At 46.5% G+C, this 12,395-nt stretch overlaps 1 protein-coding gene across 4 annotated transcripts in view; it reads left to right on the top strand.

Annotated features, from left to right (window-relative positions):
* MAPKBP1 (mitogen-activated protein kinase binding protein 1) overlaps positions 1-12,395 on the top strand; it is a 148,466-nt gene that overhangs the window by 77,527 nt on the left and 58,544 nt on the right. The window lies entirely within an intron of this gene.

Below are 12,395 nucleotides of genomic sequence, written 5' to 3'. Positions count from 1 at the left end.
TGAAATAAGATAGAACAGAAAAATGGCAAACTCAAAGCGTCGCAGCCCGGATGGATCACATAAAATCCCTCTATACAATGGGTTTGGGCGAACTACACAAGTACTTAGAGATATCTCACCTGAGGGCCCTTTATGGTGTAATGCGAATTTCCACAGTCATAACACTACCCCCTCCCCTTTTTACAGAATCGCCCCGAGTCGTCAAATTCTCGTGTGCCATCATGTGTAGTTCTCCCCTAGTACGTTTTACCTTCGGATCCCTGAGTGCGACATTCAGTGTATTCGTGTCCCCAAAATAAATAACCTGAGGGCTGAGTAACTACCTAAACAAACTCACTCACACGGACGACTTAAATAAAATTGCCGGTGCTAGACAGACATGCTGGGGGCGCACTCATATTTACAGTACATCTTAACACCTTAACTTTATAATTTACACTAACCATGGCCCAGGATCAATGGACTCTGCAGGGAGCAAAACAAAAGTCAACCGGTGCACGGGCCGCCACTGCAGGCCCGTGTTGTAGCTGCCAACAGGACAGTTCTTGCAGCTTGCAAACTGGTGCCTTCACGATGATCCCGGCGCGCATGGGAATTAACAGGGGAGGGGGGGGCAAATCAAAACAGAACGGGGCAAACGCAGAAGAGGGCAGCAGGCATGAATGGCAAAGGCAGGCAAGGAATGGAATGACAAGGCCGCTGTAGTAAACACAGCCGGTCGTTGAACTGGCCGGCACAGGCCTTGCAGCAACACAGCTGCTGACGATCCGGCCGGTACAGGCCTTGCAGAAAAGAGCTGCAGACGATCCGGCTGGCACAGGCCTCGCAGCAAAACAGCCAGCCGATGAAGTTGGCCAGCCTTTGCCTTTCAGTGGAGGTTGGTGGAGGGAGCGCGGTGGTGCTGGCCACTCAGAAGATGGGCTCGGACCTACCTACCTGTCTCCCTCCCACCTATCGCCTTTGCCTGTCACTGTACCAACCCACTTCCTTAATTTGTAAAAACCAATTTAGCCCCAATTATTTTTTTTTTTTGTTTTTATTTTTATCCTTACTTCCCCACGATAATTTCGTCCCCGAACTCCCTTTACTGTCTCTGTTCGGCTAACCTATCGTCCCCAAGCCTACTCCCACCTCGACGTTCCCTTCCTGGAGGGGAATAAGGGAGAGCTAGCGTCCTGGGTCGAGGCCCAACTCAAGCCTTAGGATGGCCTCCTCGGAGTTCAGCGATCTAACCCAAAGTGGGTCCAGCGGCCCACAACGAGAGCGAAGGGATGGATGGTGCAGAGGGGTACATCTCCTTATCTACCCTAACCATTATCCTTTAAACTACCCCGGGGCTTTCAACAAGCGCCTCTCGCTTAATCTATTGGTTCTATCAACCCAGATTCCCGTCGCCTGTGTTGGTGTCCTCACAATTTCGGGCCTCGCCCCCCTCCCAATTTTCTTCCCGTGCCCTCACACGGTCTCATGGCTGGGACACATGGCTCCCTTGGCAGGCACTACCCTCTGCCGATTCTCTAACAATGGCACCCCCGGGCACTACACTGCCTCCGAGCCTACCAGCTCCCTAAACACCGGGGAGTGCCCTCCATGGCGACTCCCCTGAAACGCTCACGTGGCAGGCTGGCTTCCCGGGCCCCTTTCCGAGGGTCACCCGTGCCCACCACACTGCCTACGCAGCTAATGGCGCCCTGGGCCCCCGCATCATGCGGGCGCACCCGTGCCCACTACGCTATCCCGGCCCCCCATGGGCCCTTGGTCTACCGCGGCCGACTAGCCCGGTGCCCGGGCTACCCACTCAGCGATACTCACCTTTCGCAGCCACACTCCCAGCCTGTCAACAGGGCTCCTGCACCCCTCCAAATGGGTATCGAGCCTACATTCCCACCAACAACAAAACGACCTCCATTTTGTCAATTTAACTAACCCAGCTAACTCACTCTACACTGACCCCGGGGTCCCTTGGGCGGGAGTCACTCCTCCCCCCAATCACTCATCGCACCATGCATTCCACATTCGCTTCATACACACAGGCCCGCTGGCCTCACTCACTCACCAAGCACATGTCCCGTTCCACACTTCTCAACTCACACATCGCTGAACTCAGCCATCCTTCTGACTACTTCCCCTAACTAACTCGTGCTCCCACGTCATCCCTTAAACTACAGCACGTTCCTTTTAACACTACGTAGATAAGCTACGTTCCCACTACACATCCACTGTCTGTCACTGTCCCCAAATATTATTTTTCCCATCCTAAATCTCACTAAAATCCCTCTAACTAATCCATTCCACGGGCCCCATGAGGACTTACCCCTGCCCCGTGAAGCCGGTCTAACTAACACTAACCCTTCCCCCTAACTAGTTCCATCCTGTGCCCGGGCAGGGGATCTTCCACCCCTGCCCGGGAATCCTGTTCACCCGAAAGCGAGGTTTGCTTTTTTTTATTTTATTTTATTGCGCAGCACCAGCGTGGCACTTCTCGTTCGTCGAGCGGGTCCACCACACAACCGGCGCTGTCGCGTCTGCCGTCCGTGCCTCCGTGGATAGGTCGCCTGCCAAACCGCGAGCGCAGGACCAACACGACAGGAACTCGAAGACGAGGGCCAAGACGAGAAGAGACTCCAGACTCTCGGACAACAAAAAGCTCTCGCGACAAAAGACCACCACTGCAGACGAGCGAAGAGTAAGAGGAGGAGGAAGAGAGTGGAGGAAGAGAGAGAGAGCGCCCCGCCCGTGTCCGCCCTTTATAGCGCGGGGCTCCGCCCTTTGCTCCGCCCCATTTTCGGCTCCACCCTCCTTTGAGAAGGTTCTCGAAAAGGGGCGTTCCCTCACCCCGATCGCCTCACGCGGTTCATCCACCAATCGGCAGTGAGCTGCCCTTCCCCTTTACTTCACACCAAGCGTGGGGAAGAATGGCGGGAAAAGCCCACGAGCATCGTTGGTGGTTTTTGTTCGTTTGAAATAAAAGATAGAACAGTAAAATGGCTAACTCAAAGCGTCGCAGCCCGGATGGATCACATAAATTCCCTCTATACAACGGGTTTGGGCTAACTACACAAGTACTTACAGAGATATCTCACCTGAGGGCCGTTTATGGTGTAATGCAAATTTCCACAGCCGTAACAATGTATATATATATATATATATATATATATATATATATATATATATATATATATATATATATATATATATATATATATATATATGCACATAAGAAATACACGTTTTTGCTTCAGATATGTAACCTGGGTTAATTTTATTTTTGGGGTTGATCGAGGCAGCAGTCTGTTGCCTGTACACCGCCCAAATAGAGGGATGTCAGAAGAACGTGTTGCACACTTGGAACAAGATCGACCTTCGGGTCGGTACTCTTTTATGGTATGAATAATCATGAACATAATAACATGACCCCATGGTGGCTCCCGTAGGGATCGTGTGCTTCTCGTATTAATAATCAGTTTGCTTTGTATCCATTTTGTTTTTGTTCAACTGAGTAATGCCATCATTTTTTCAAAACTAAATAAAATTAATTGTTAATTGGACATTTTAGTGTTTATCGATTTGGAAGTTCAGTGTTTGCTACTGGCAGAGTTTATTATCTTCCAAAGAGAAGCTTTTTGTATCAAAACTCAAGGCTTATGGAAGAGCAAGAACACAAAACAGAAAGATACATTGGAAAGTGAGGAGACACACCAACAGCTGGGTAGATGGAGGAGGAGGAGGAGGAGGAGCAGGAGGAGGAGGAGGAGCTGGAGGGGGAGGAAACTGTGTGAGCCACCTGGATACAACCTCAAACACAGCAAGAAAGGGGCTGAAAGAAGAGGAAGAGAAAACTGGGAATTAAACTGCAATGGATCAAAAAAGGGAAAAGTGGATAGAGAGGGGAGAAAAACATAACATGTTGGAAAGGAACGTATGGACTTTGGGAGGGTTAATGAAGGAAGATGTCATTAGAATTAATCAGATTTGACTTGAGCAGGAGGTGAACAGCCATCTTGAAGCCTTGGAGGGAAGATTTAACAGCCTAAAGTAGTTGGTTCCACAGGTGAGAGAAAAGAGGAACAAATGAGTGGAGGTGAGCAGTCGCAGTGAGCCTGGATTTTGGGAGTTTCTCTATAAGTGTGATATAGACAGACCGCATGTGCCCTGCAGAAACCTGGAGGTGGGAGAGGGGTTGGTGGCAGGTGCAGAGTTTTGCACGCATACCTGAAAGGATATTTGTGTATCTTCAGTCCTGTAACCTTGCACGAAAGGAGAGCTGGTGCAATAGTTTGCTCATCTGCTTTAGTTTATTGATGTGCTGTTCTGGCACCGAGGTTATGTACAGTGCAGTAAAGAAGATAAATCCATTGAGGAGACATAGGGAGTCGTGGGTTGTTTGTTTTTTTGATGGCTTGCATTAATGAAATTTACAAACTACTCGAGGTGGTTGATGCCATCCAGACCTTGTACCTTGTTGAAATGCAACAAGGTGCCTTGTCTTGACATATGGTGGTGAACCAGCACCGTCATGGTTTTATAATCTGGTTTCTGTTCGATCAAGGAACAATCCCATCTGGGATTGTGTTTTGGAAGGGCAAGGGTGCAAATAATATAAGTAGTAATTGCTGAGGTTTTACTCTCCTCTCTGTTTAAGGGAAAGTGTTTGTCCATGTCTTTCTTGCCTGGATCTCGACATTGCTGCTCAAGTTTCAACTTTATGCACAGGGTGATTTCACACCTTACCATTCAACTGTGGATTACATCGTATCACTCAGACTGCTGGCTGAAAGAGGATGTTATTTTATGATGAGCACTCTCAGCTGCTTATGTTCATCTGAAGGGCGTGACCATTTATTTTAACGAGTTCCCTTACAAAGAACTTGAACACAGAAGGAGGCCAAAAGCCCCATCAAGCCTGCGGAATGGTTGCCAACTTTTGGTTGTTTGGCCAAGCTCTATCATTTTTAAATGTTGAGCGTCAATCGAGGAAACAGCACATCCCATTTTTAAATTCTTTCGTATGACTTGTCTGGGGTTCGAACCGCTGATGTTGCGGATTCAGAGCAGACACTCTAACCATTATGCCACTGTGTCTGGTAATCTGGTAATGTCCTTTGATTGATTCTGTTTTCTGTCCAGTTTTCTCGGACATCCTTGCATGCTGGAGGTTGCACATACAAATTGGTTGGGTTTATATTGCAGAACGTTAGTCTCATGCATCTCGCAGCATGAGAGTAAAATGGCCAGACCATCACTTTCTTTGGAATCAGCAGAGGAGTTTGGCAAGGGGATGTCATAGCCCCATCGCGGTTCAATCTCACTTGGTCATTGAAAGCATTTGAAACCATGAACAGTCTCAACATTCCCGCTTTAAACCGTACAGATAATGTTTGCTCAAATTTAATTTGGCAGGATGTGAAAACACTCTTCTCTCGATTCTGCAAATCAAAGCAGTTCAACAGACTCTAAACTAAATAACTTGGTCCATTTTCTCCCCAAGCTGCACAGACTTACTGCTCAGACAGCTCAACTCCACAAATTTGATGCGCGCGCGCGCGCGCGCACACACACACACACACACACACACACACACACACACACACACACACACACACACACACACACACACACACACACACACACACACACACACACACACACACACACACAATCCAAAGAGACAAGAAAGGTGACACATCCACTGTACATGGATGATTTAAAACTCTTTGCACAAAATGACAACAAATTGGCAGAACAACTGAAATTGGTGAAACGGTCTTCCAACAACATCCAAATTGAATTTGGCCGAGATAAGTGTCAAGTTCACGTTCGTACAGGGTAAATCAACAAAAACGGACAACAAAAAAATTCGACCGAGATACAACAATCCAGCAGCGAGGAAACGAAGCATCATACAAATGTCTCAGGGTAGAAGAGGGCCGGCCACCAAATATGTAACAAACAAATGCGCAAAACAATTATCATAGAACATTTGCGTGAAACGAGGATAACCCTGAAAATATTCCTCTCCCCAAGAAACATTCAAAATCATAAACCAACATGCAATACAAGGTATTCCAATACAGCTGCAGAATAATAAAACTGGCCACAAGTGGAAATGAGAAAACTAGATAGCAAAACAAGGAAACTTCTCACCATGCACAAAATGTTTTACAAAAATCAGTACATCCCGAGAATGTACCTGCCGAGACGAGAAGAGGCAGTGACCTGATTGGGTTCAACGAAGTGCACAGATTGCCAACTGGAGGATTGGCTGAGAATGTGAAAAGTTCAACAGGGTACCGAATCCAATTTGTGTGCAAACACAAAGACAGTGAGCCAGAAACTCCCCTCTACCGAAGAAACCCACCTTGCAAAAAATTTCCAAAGACAAGTGCAAGTAGAAGATGTTGCACATGAAACTGAAATGGCAACATAAACAACCCCAATGATTGAAAAAGCCAAAATATAAATATAAAATTAAATATCAACAAATATACACCGACAACTGGAAAAACGATAAAAGAGCAGGAAGGTACAAAAGAATAAAGTTCGACACACATAGACAAAGAAGGATCACTGGAACGGCTAAGAAAAGGTCAGCTCATTTGGGATGGAGAACAAATCGTTTTGAATGCCCAAGACAAGGACACCACACAAATGGCTTTAAGAAAATGAGGGGACTGAGCCAATTGGACAAGTGTAAGGTTCTGCAAGCGAGCACCAGAAAGCACAAGCCACCCCCGATCGGGATGTGAAAAACTCATATCAGAACAGCTGTACACACAAAGGCACAACAAGGTATGTATAGTAATCCACTGGCACATCTGCAGAAATTTCAATATCCCAGTTACACAAAACTCATGGAAACACGAACCAAAAGCAATCACTGAAAACAAGGGAAACTAATGCTCACATATGACCTAATGGTCCCATCTTGTGTGAACATAGAAAACAAAGCACTGCGACCGGGCATAGCACTCGTATACAAAAAGGAAAAGAAGGAATTGCGAATTGAGGTTTCAGTACCCAGTGATTTTGATGAAAATAACACAGAAATCATTAAAATGACCAAATGTCAAGACCTCGTGAATGAAGTGAAAAGATTTTGGAAGCTGAAGAGCACCAAAATTGTACCAGTGATTTGGCCTCGATGCTTCTCTCGATGTTTTGGACGATGCTAATGATGATGTCTTATTCACCAAAATGCTAGACTCTGCACTGACAATCATAGATGAGGAGACTCAGCCGCTTGGCCTCTGGATCAGTTGGATCAAAACCCAGATCCATTCTTTCAGTGACTTTGTGGACGATTCGTGTTCCGATCTCGTGGGTCGAGAACTGATTAAGCTTGCGCTGACCTTTACCTACTTCGGCTTTATCTCTAGATCCCTCCACATTGGTTTGAGGACGTGTTGAATAGTAACACCTCCTATTCCTTTTCTCCAAAAACAGGAGAAGATATTCGAATGAAACAAAGCGCAGTCTACACATTAGTTCTTCTGGTCACTGGGTGCAATGTTTTGTGATTCTAACGCAAGATGTGTCAGTGCTATGTTCATCAAGATAGCAGAGGGAATCACAACCTTGCCTGTGTTGTGAAGCGTGAAGTGCTGGAGACGAGAGTTCGGATGATTGACTGGAGATGAGATGAATGTGGAGATGAGAGTTGGGTGCACCATTACGATCCTGAGAATAAGAGATGGTAAATGGAGTGCCACCACAATGGATCACCAGCCCCAACTTGGCTCCGTCACATTTTCATCTCTTCCTCAAACTTAATACCGTGGTGGAGAACATTTTTCCTCTAGACAATGTTGTCAAGGCTGCTGTGAAGCACTGGTTAAGTCAGCCATGACACTCAATTCTCTCGTGACGGCATCACAAAGCTACTTGAAAGTTGGCAGAAATGTGTGGACCACCTAAGAGCCCTGCTGACTACACACCGTATTGACTTCGCGCTATGTGCTCGCTTGTACCCCTCCGCTCCCCCCACCACTCTTGAATGACGCCCTTGACTGTATCGAAAGCTCAAAAAATATCGAGAAAGATGGCTCTGAACTCATGTCTGACATTGAGAGCCTCCATCTATTGTTGGGAGAGAAGAAGCATCATGTTCAAAGTGGAGGGACTCAATCTCATTTTGAATTGGAGTACACTCCAGAGTGGACAGACTTAACAGGCATCACCAGGTTTTGGAGGGGGGAAACATGCTTGAAAATTCAATCTTGAGGTTCGACAGATGTTGTTCTCTGGCTCAACTGAGAGTGGACACTTTGTGGAATGATCTGGTCAGCTGGGATGATCTGGAATGATCTGGACACTTTGTGGAATGATCTGGTCAGCTTTGTTTGGGCTTGCTTTCCAGGAAGATAAGGCAAGATGTTTTTGAGCTGAACGAGCCGTTATAATTCTTTTTTCTATTTAATAGTTTGGTTTTGGGGCTACAAGATAAATTATGCTGGATATTTGCTTCTATTCGTGAAAGGAGGTGTGTGTGTGTGTTTTTTATTATTTTTAACCTAACGGCAGGTTAAAAGTGCCCAGTGAGCAGAATCTCGCCAAAATGTAAATACACACACCACATGTGCAAAAGGCCTCACTTCGCATTCGTACATAGTTTTGAAAGTCGTGTGTTGGAGCGGTGGAAGTTGGTCATCACCAAGTCCAGAAGGAAGGATTTGCCATTAGGAGAAATCTGGGTCAGAACGTTCACAGATTGAGTCAGTCCCATGGAGTCACAGAAGTCCTTTGCTGAAGTGCCATGGCTAGTGAGAGAGGTACCAACACCCTGCCAGTTGGCATGGTGACAATTAAAATTACCACATATGAGAAAGAGAGAGTTGGGATGAGTGGTTCAATGTTGGTCCATGTTGTATGATGGAGATGTAGATGGAGTTGTCACTGTTTGGAGGTCGGTACAACACATAGCCAACAGGAGGTGGGAGCAGAAAGGAGGTAGCAGCCAAAGGTACACCTGGGGGTTGGGAGGTGTAAGATCAGTCCACAGCAGGTGAGAACTTGAGTTCTTGATGTAAAGTCCAATTCGGCCACCAGAGTGGGGTTCAGGCCTATACAATCGGAGGAGACGACAGCCGGGGGGAGACACTAAGGAGTCAGGGATGTCCTGTGGGAGGAAGGATTCTGGTAAACAGATGATGTCTGGTTTATCAGCAGCAGACTGTAATAGGAGATCTGTCAGATTGGAGCAGAGGCCTCAGATGTTTGAGGTCCACACAGTGAGGTACAAGGGAGGAGGCGTTGGGAGGTTCCGGGATGGGGGGGAGGCTGGGAGGGTGAGGGATGGGGGATGTGTATCTGTGAGGGGGGAAGCCGTAAAAGGGCATGATGGGATGGGGGCTGAGAAAGGTCAAAATGTGGTCGTGGGACAAAGGTGGGTGAGTCGGTAGCTTGGAGAGGGTGGGTGAGAGGGGAATGCAGAAAGGTGATATGAAGTGGAAGGATGCTGAAGAGGGGGATGCACAGACTGGGTGGGGTTGGAATGACACAAACCTGTAGAAGATGTGTTGGTGAGGGGGAGGGAGGGAGGTACTGATGCGGAGGGGTTTGACTGCAAAATAACATAAAGGGGATTTGAATGTCATGAGCAGACAACCTCTGCAAACTCGACTTCTCAACATTCCCAAATTTGACATTCGGAGATAAAGACTATGGGGTGGGTTGAAGGGATTTTTGTTGCCTAAGAGACTTCAACGTGAGAGGCGGGTTTGTAAAATATACCTTGTCGAGAAGAAGAAGAGGAAGAGGTATAGATCCTGATTAGGAAGAAGAGCATGTGAGGCACTCATCAGGGAGAAATAAGGAAAGTGAAGCATTTTGAAATGTTTTTTAAAGGAACAAGGAAGAAGTGTTTCCTTCAATGAAGATTCAGTTTGGAGAAAGTTGAAGAGGCAGAAATGACAAATTTGGGGGGAAAAAACAGAAGCGGGACAAGAAACCACCTTAAAACTGACACAAATTTGCTCCTGGCTATTCGAGTCGTTGGCTTGAGCAACATGAAAAAAAAGTTGACAATACAGGTATCCCCGGTTCAATAAATAAAGGTTCGCAGAGCGAAGGTTCACAACTACAAATGGGTTCATTTACTGTAGGGCTATTCATCGCTTAACGAAGGTCTTCATTCGATGCAACAAAGGAGTTGTCACAGTGTCATGGTGATTGTGCAATGCCACGTCTATGGCGATGATAAATAAATAAATACGATGCGTTTTTCCACCGATTAACTTTTCAGAAGCCTTGCAAATAATTAACTATTCAGAATGAAAGGGTTAAAAATTACCATCTCCACCACCACCCCCTGCCGCTGCCTTCTTTCTGGAAAGCTTGGACTCAAGATTATTTCGGTAAGTGTTACAACTAAATTAGCTTTATTATTATGTTACTGTCTCTATTATTAGGTAAATACTGTAATAATATTGTTACGGTTGTGGGGTAGATGGAGGAATTGCATTGCAAAGTTAGGGTTATAGAGAGTTGCTTGGTCCGTGGATGTGTAGGAGAAATCTCAATGTAAATTAAATCGGTAAATTATGAGCTTAAGTGTTACTTGCCACCACATGGGGGGGGGGGGTGGTGCTGTGTTAATTAGATAGGGATTAAGGCCTATTTCCCCCAGTATGTAATTTACAAGCCAGCAATGAAAGAATTACGTTTTTATAACAACAACAATATTCCACACGTCCAGGCAGGCGAGAAGCCCCACCTTCCCAGCTTCGTACCTGCAAGCCCACCCCCCCCCCCCCCCCCCGAGGCTTATGATTGGTGAGTGTGTACGTTTCAGAAGTGAGGAGTAAGAGCAATTGGTTTTGTTGGGTTGAGTTTGGTGTGAGGGACGCGGTCGAGAGACGACGGAGCTAGGAGATGTTGTGTAAGGTCAGGGCATTATGGCTGGCTTTTCTTCGACACATGAAGAAGACAGCACGATTCTCATATTCGTGCTGAGGCGAATTGACTCGCGTGGTGGAACAAGAAGCTGGCCATTGACTCTTGGCTGGGTCGTGAGAGACCGGCTTCGATGCCTCGTGTATGTCACCGAAGGGAGCGGTGCCATTCTGCAGAGAGTAGCGGCGTCGGCAAGTGCGATTGACTAGGAAGCCATGTGGCCGTTGGCGAGTCCTGGTGTTGAATACCGCCTCATGAAGTACCTCACGTACGTTTCCCGCCCAGAGAGCGGCTCGGCCTCATTTTTGGGCGCGTCCTCCCGCGCAGGATGAATCAGCTCTATCGCCAAGTTCAATAGAGCCCATCTCTGGACAAAGCTAAGTGCTAGAATTACGGACGGATTTTCTTTCCTCTCATTTTCCCCTCATCTGTGTTTAAGCCTGTGTCTAGAGGTGCCTCGACTTTAGATTTTAATTTAGCTCACGTTTTATTATCACTTTTTAAATCATTACCCTTGTAAATATTTCTTCTATTTTCATTGAATCCCCTTGTTATTTTAAGCTGCTGATGTTCGTGTGTCAGCCGTGGGTTCAAGTATAAACCCCTTGTGCTGTGCTTCCGTCGTGTACGTGCATGGGCCACCCCTGCCCCTCCCGTTGCGTGCCAGAATTTCTGAGGATCACGTGTTCGCCTCGAAGGAAAACCGCTCGGTGATCTGGCCTGGTTGGTGTTGACCGCCCATCCACCACAATTGGGTCGGAGCGATCAAACTAACCGCCACACCTGTGACAATATTATAATATCACTTGCAACTAAAACCATCGTTATACCAAACATATGGCTTTGATTTTAGACCGAAACATTACGGTTGGGAAATGAAGTGTAATTTTCCAAAAGGAAATAATGGAAAATGAGCTCTCGCATAACGAGGGGTTGTAAAAGTACTTAACCCCTTCGTTAAGCGGAGTTACCTATACAGCACAACGAAGTATGATTTCACACGGAAAATTGGAAGAAGACAAAAATATAACAGAAAAACACGACGGATCCGGTTCGGAAAGCTGTGCCTTGATTGAGGTGGAAGGAGCAGCTGCAGATTCGACCTACATGTGGAACAACCCTGAACTGGAAGTGAGCATTCACAAAAGCAGAAGCTCTCTTCAGCCAGTTATTCATTGAGCCATTAGACCAGGCGTCGGCAACTTAAACCAGGCCGCGGGCCACTGGGCCACGTTCGGGCCACCTCGCGGGCCGCACCCCCCTCCCAACCCGAAAAAATAACAAACACACCTAAAATCAATGATAATAAATGCAATTGTAAATTGAACCTTAAGACCTTCAGCCATCTGAAACAACAACAAAAAATATTTAAGACCAAGTTAAGTGGACTAGAAGCGAAAATTATTTATTGTGACGTACAGAGACTGTGATATATGTGGAAGAATCATATGTCCACATATGTTAAATTTGCCGTCGGTTCAGAAAAATGTTTCGCGGGCCGCACC

This window comes from Eptatretus burgeri, chromosome 15 (genome assembly GCF_056783735.1).
Source record: "Eptatretus burgeri isolate ZD-2024b chromosome 15, Ebu_testis_v1, whole genome shotgun sequence".
NCBI classification, from domain to species: domain Eukaryota; kingdom Metazoa; phylum Chordata; class Myxini; order Myxiniformes; family Myxinidae; genus Eptatretus; species Eptatretus burgeri.
Note: the sequence above shows the minus strand (reverse complement) of the source record. Positions and strands in the feature narration are given on the sequence as shown.